The sequence below is a fragment of the Selaginella moellendorffii genome, unplaced genomic scaffold (assembly GCF_000143415.4).
Source record: "Selaginella moellendorffii unplaced genomic scaffold, v1.0 SELMOscaffold_57, whole genome shotgun sequence".
Taxonomy (NCBI): domain Eukaryota; kingdom Viridiplantae; phylum Streptophyta; class Lycopodiopsida; order Selaginellales; family Selaginellaceae; genus Selaginella; species Selaginella moellendorffii.
Genome location: NW_003314318.1, coordinates 758,953 through 765,476, shown reverse-complemented (window position 1 = coordinate 765,476; position 6,524 = coordinate 758,953).

Sequence of the window (6,524 nt, the reverse complement as noted above, 5' to 3'; positions counted from 1 at the left end):
GTGGAGCACTTGGACCAAGTGCAAAGGCTGAGCAGTTGAATGCCATTCCCGGGGCTAACAAACCCCAAATCCAGAATAGGACTTATAGAGGTTGTGAGTGAGACTCTTCTAGGTGGTCGAATGTGTGGTAGAATGGAAAATTTAATCGCTTACAATTTGGTATTGGAGTTGTTCCTTAGTTTGACTTTTATTGATGCTAAAGTATATTACCACTTATGTTGGCATCAGAAGGTCCTAGAAGTGGGTCTATCCTTGAGGAGTAGCAAGTTGGGAGGACATGGCTCTCCACTACAGTTCATGTGTGAACTTGTAGGCAACATGGTGGATAGAAAAGGGTCAATAAAGGAATGTTTTTAGTGGACTGAGATGTGTTATGCCCCATAAAGGATGGGGAAGATCATAAGATCCAAGTATAAAGACAGTGGGTATTTCATTGATGGCAGAATGTGCCATACTAAAGTCATGGGAAAGATGTTCCTAGAAAAAACAACTTTGGCACAAAGTTGTGTATGAATACTATGGTGCAGTGTTAATTGATAGTTGGTATAAGAAATGACTACTTTAGTCTTGGCAAAAACCCAGACATAAGTCAAAATTGTCATAAAGGTAGAATTGTAAAGCCGATGGTGCAAAGACACCAAATGTGCCAAGGTGTGATGCTTTGAAGTCAACTTAGCGGGTTCATGAGAACCTCTTACCAAAATAATCCTAATGGAAATGAAAATGGCTTAGTGTAAGTTGGAAGGTATATAATTAGAGTGTGATGACCCAAATAATGATGGAGGTGTGGAAGCACCAGCAATGAGTTGTAAAACTTGACAACTATGAAGTAACTAAGCAAAAGGTGTAAAATGATTGGTTGGATTGGTAGAAGTTAACTACCCAAGATTTTGTATTGGGATAAAGAGGTTAAATATAGGGATAAATTGCTTATGTTGAGATATAGTAAGTTAATATCAAGGGAAATGCTCATTGTCAAAGAAAGTTATTGTTATGACACTTAAACACTTTAAAACATCAAGGAGTGGTGTTTGGTATTATGAGGGTATTAAATAAGGTTGAAAGAACTAAGTCCTTTGTAAATAATAGATAGGAAGTGTTATCTAATGTCCAAGGTTGTGGAGATAGAAGAAGTCTATCTATCTGAATTAGAAAAAGCCAAAAAAGGATTTTGGCATGGCTCGCAATAGGCATAAAGAGGCTTATGCGTAATGATGTTAATCCCGGTGTATGGGATTACACGGTAAACATATCCAAATTGAAAAACCACTCTCTAAAGTACTAAGTAGGTTCATCCCTAAGAACACTTACTAAAGCATGGTAGAAAATGCAAAACTACCCTTCTAAATGGGATGAGAATACCTAAAGGGAAAATATAAAGCCAAAAAGCAAATAGTAAAGGGATAGAATTGAATCATAAAAATCATGCAAGTTGGGAATGAAGAATCAAGTAGATGTTTGAATATATTGCTATTAGCAACCGTGATGCCATGAAGATTTTATAGTATGAAATTATCCATATTAGACCATATGATAATTAGAAATCTTGCAAAAGGAGAGGCCTTAACAAGCTAAAGGATAGAGTCCCTTCAAAGTTTCTAGGTAGATTAGTATTTAAAAAGACAAGTGTAAATGGTTTATAAAACCCATGAAATTAAAGTGGTGCAATAAAAGTGTGGTCTTGAAGCTTGCCATGAGGCAAAGCTATCAAAGTTGGGGAAATAATCCCTAAGTGTTTAAAAAGATGGCTTTGAACGAAAGTTGATGGTTAAGGACTTTTGCTTTTATGCATGAAACCATATTACACTAGTTGGGTGTCTTGCTAAGTGAGATTAGCAAGTTTGAGGGAACAAAGACACTAGTTGAAGGTGTTGACTTCAAAAAGGGGTGGCCCATAAGGCCAAACATGGAGGAGTCCATGCATGATTATAGACTTATTAAGTGAGAAGACTTAGTAGTGCAGAGGAACTAGGTTCCTAAGCTATGATCTATAGTGCACTTTAAATATAAGTTGGTGCACTGGCATGGGGAGTCACACTAAACATCCTAGGTGATGCCATTCGTAAATGCATATATGGAGGTTGGGTTTGAGTCCCAACTCTCTAGTGTGAGACACAAAATCCCTAGGCCCCAAAGTCGAGCTGAATGTAAGCTCCTGAGTTTGGACTTCCCGGGAGGTCATTTAACCCAGTACTATTCAAACCCAAGGACGCTTAACCCCAACTATCCCAAGACCCTTAACCGATTGGAAAAGGGGGTGCACTCTTTTTCATGGGCCCTTTTCTTCTATATTTGAACCCCATGGATCGTCTCTCGAGTCGTTCCCTTTGGTTGCTTACACCGAAAAGGCGCCACGTGGTAGTGGCCGAATCGAAAGCCAAACAAGCATAACACGTTTGGACTAAAAGCTCTGACTTGAAAAAGTTGAGAGTGGGAGTGGAACTCCCAACGAAGCACTCGAGGAACAAGCACGAAGTGAAAGATAAGTGAGTCTCTAGAAAAGGGACACGAGATGGACCCAAGATGAAATCCGAGATGGAGTCCAAGATGGAGTCCGAGATGGAGTCCGAGATAGAGTCTGAGATGGACCCGAGATGGAGTCCGAGATGGACCCGAGATGGAGTCCAAGATGGAGTCCGAGATGGACCCGAAATGGAGTCTGAGATGGACCTGAGATGGAGTCCGAAGTCGAGACTAGGACCGAGACTGAGACTGAGATCGGGACCAAGACTGAGACCGAGATCGGGACCGAGACCGAGACCGAGACCGAGCTCGAGGCCGAGACCGAGGCCGAGGCCGAGTCCGAGTCCGAGTCCGAGTCCGAGTTCGAGTCTGAGAGGGTGAAAGCCCAAAGCATTCATCTCCCAGACCCTGAGGGGTTTGGTGAGCTCCAAAAGTATAGTGAGGGGGAGGACTACAGTAGAGTCAGTTTGGCTAGGAAAGGCTAATTTGGCCCAGGAAGGCTGTTCTCAAGGGTTGGGTGATGGGAAAACCACTGGGAAGTCCAAGGGTAGAGTGAATATGGACTGACAAGCAGGGTAGTTGGGTGAAGTGTTCAAGAGCCGGCTCTAGTTCCCTCGGGAGATCAACTGGCCGATGCTCCCAATCCAAGTGTGGGTGGCACTACCTACTTGGATACCTGGCATGGCTCAATGGAACCTCGCTCTAAGCCCATGGCTAGAGCACCTAAAGGCAGAAGGCGGGGAGAGTACCCATGAGGCCCGCGTAGGGCCACGGTGTTCCGAAATGTTGTCCCAAGGTCCCAGACTGTGGAAAGGAAGAGGAATAGCCCTCTGGTGTGGTGACCAAGGACACAGTCGCACGGTGAGGTAGCCCTAGAGGCCAGCGGACTTAGAGGTCTGGCCTGTGGGCCTTGATCTAGTGGCAGTGTGGGCAAACACGGCCATGGACGGAAAGGGACTGGGTCTGGAAAAGAGATATTGGGGAAGGTTATTTCCCATGTCTGTGGGCATCCTAAGGATGCTAAGGAGTGGATCTGGGATGACCACTCATGGACGGATGGCCTAGTCTTTGAGAGACGGGATTGCAAAGCAAGTGGTGTTGGACCATTGGTGTGACCAAGGTAAATGGGCATGGCCTTAGCGTAACGGGCCAATACGTCGATGGTACCTTGGGGTGTTGATCATGGGATCGGACACATGGAGCACTTGGACCAGGTGCTAAGGTTGAGTGGCATGGATGCTATTCTCGGGGCTAGCAAGCCCCAAGTCCTGAATTGGACTTATGGAGGTTGTGAATGAGATTTTTTCAAGTGGTCGGAGGTGTGGTTAAGTGACTAAAGTAGAATGGAAAAATTTAGTCCCTTACATGTAGTGCTTGGGTTTAAGTCCCAACTCACTAGAGCGTAGTGATAGTTTGGAATATAAAGACATTCAATTTTTGGTAGTCTTGAACTCTCAATGAGATTGGCTTGGGCACACTTCCAAGTAGGGGATGCCTTGGAGTTGTGTGTGAGACACAAAATCCCTAGGACCCAAAGTAGAGCCGGAAAGGGCGCCACGTGGTAGTGGCTGAAGCGAGAGCCAAACGAGCGTAACACGTTTGGACCAAAAGCTCCGACTTGAAAAGTCAAGAGCGGGAGTGGAACTCCCAACGAAGTGCTCAAGGAACGAGCACGAAGCGAGCAAAAAGCGAGGCTCCAAAAAGGAGTCCAAAATGGACCCGAGTTGGAGTCCGAGATGGAGTCCGAGATGGAGTCCGAAGTGGAGTCCGAGATGGACCCGAGTTGGAGTCCGAAGTGGAGTCCAAGATGGACTCGAGTTGGAGTCCGAAGTGGAGTTCGAGATGGACCCGAGTTGGAGTCCGAAGTGGAGTCCGAGATGGACCCGAGTTGGAGTCCGAAGTGGAGTCCAAAATGGACCCGAGTTGGAGTCCGAGATGGAGTCCGAGATGGAGTCCGAGATGGAGTCCGAGGTGGACCCGAGATGGACCCGAGATGGACCCGAAATGGAGTCTGAGATGGAGTCCGAGATGGACCCGAGATGGAGTCCGAGATGGAGTCCGAGGTGGACCCGAGATGGACCCGAAATGGAGTCCGAGATGGAGTCCGAGATAGACCCGAGATGGAGTCCGAGATAGACCCGAGATGGAGTCCGAGATGGACCCGAGATGGAGTCCGAAATGGAGTCCGAGATGGAGTCCGAGATGGACCCGAGATGGAGTCCGAAGTCGAGACCGAGACCGGGACCGAGACCGAGACCGAGACCGAGATCGGGACCGAGACCGAGACCGAGGCCGAGTCCGAGTCCGAGTCCGAGTCCAAGTCCGAGTTCGAGTCCGAGTCCGAGTTCGGGTCTGAGAGGGTGAAAGCCCAAAGCGTTCGTCTCCCAGACCCTGGGGGGTTTGGTGAGCTCCAAAAGTATAGTAGGGGGAGGACTGGAGTGGAGCCAGTTTGGCCAGGAAAGGCCAGTTTGGCCCAGGAAGGCTAGACCCAGTGTTGGGTGATGAGCTGCCCACTGGGAAGTCCAAGACTAGAGTGAACACAGACCGACAAGCGGGGTAGCTTGGTGAAGTGTTCAAGAGCCGGCTCTAGTTCCCCCGGGAGATCGACTGGCCGATGCTCCCAGTCCAAGTGTGGGTGGCACTACCTACTTGGATACCTGGTGTGGCTCAACGGAACCCGCTCTAAGCCCATGGCTAGAGCACCCAAGGGCAGAAGGCAAGGAGAGTACCTAGGTGGCTCGCGTAAGGCCACGGTGTTCCGAAATGTTGTCCCAAAGGCCCAGACTGTGGAAAGGAAGAGGAGCAGTCCTCTGGGGTAGTGACCAAGGACACAGTCGTGTGGTGAGGAAGTCCCAGAGGACCGTGGGACTTAGTGGTCGGGCCTGTGGGTCTCGATCCAGTGGCAGTGTTGGCAAACACGGCCAGGGGCAGAAAGGGACTTAGTGGGGACTGACAGAGGGATGTTGGGGAAGGCTATTCCCCTTGTCGGTGGGCATCCTAAGGATGCTAAGGAGTGGATCTGAGATGACCACTCACGGATGGTTTGCCTAGTCTTGGAGAGCCAAGACGGTGATGCAAGTGGTATTGGACTACCAGTGTGGCAAAGGTGATTGGGCATGGCCTTAGCGTAACGGGCTGCTATGTCGGTGGTACCTTTGAGTGTCGGTCATGGGATCGGACACGTGGAGCACTTGGACCAAGTGCAAATGTTGAGTGGCATGGATGCCATTCTCGGGGCTAGCAAGTCCCAAGTCCTGGATTGGACTTATGGAGGTTGTGAATGAGACTCCTCCAAGTGGTCACAGGTGTGGTTAAGTGAATAAAGTAGAATGGAAAATTTAGTCGTTTACAATTTGGTATTGGAGCTGTTCCTTAGTCCGACTTTTATTGGTGCTCAAGTATATCACCACTAGTGTTGGCATCGGAAGGTCCGAGGAGTGGGCCTATCCTTGAGGAGTAGCAAGTCAGGAAGACATGGCTCTCCATTACAGTTCATGTGCGAACTTGTAGACAAGGTGGTGGATAGAAAAGGGCCAATAATGGAATGACTTTGGGATCTTGGGAACAGTGCAAGGTTTTCCTCATTGAGTTGAGGATGTGATCCGGATGAGCATTTGTCTCAGCAAATTGGCTAAGGTTGTTGTGGTAAACAACTAAAGTTGGGATCACGGGAAAGATAGAGACTCCAAAACAATAAAGGAGTCACAAGATTATCCTCATATAGTTGAGGTTGGTGCTCATGAATGTGAGACCGGAATGGATGACCGTGAGAGGTCAAGTACGGAAGAGGACTCAAGTCCTTGAAATGGTAGCCAGGGCTACCTTTAATAAATGTTGGAACAACCCAAGGAGTTGGGGGGTGTACTTAGAGATGAGTTGGTATTCTCATCACATGGACAAGTAGTCCTAAGGGGCAGAGGTTGCCCCAGAGAACAAAATCAAGTGTCGGAGTAACACTTGTGAAAATAGTCCTTTTGAGTAGGACAGGAATGCAAGAAATGTATTCCAGTGAGCTAGTGCCTCACAAATAGGACCTTACGGGTCTGTGGATTAACCAAGTC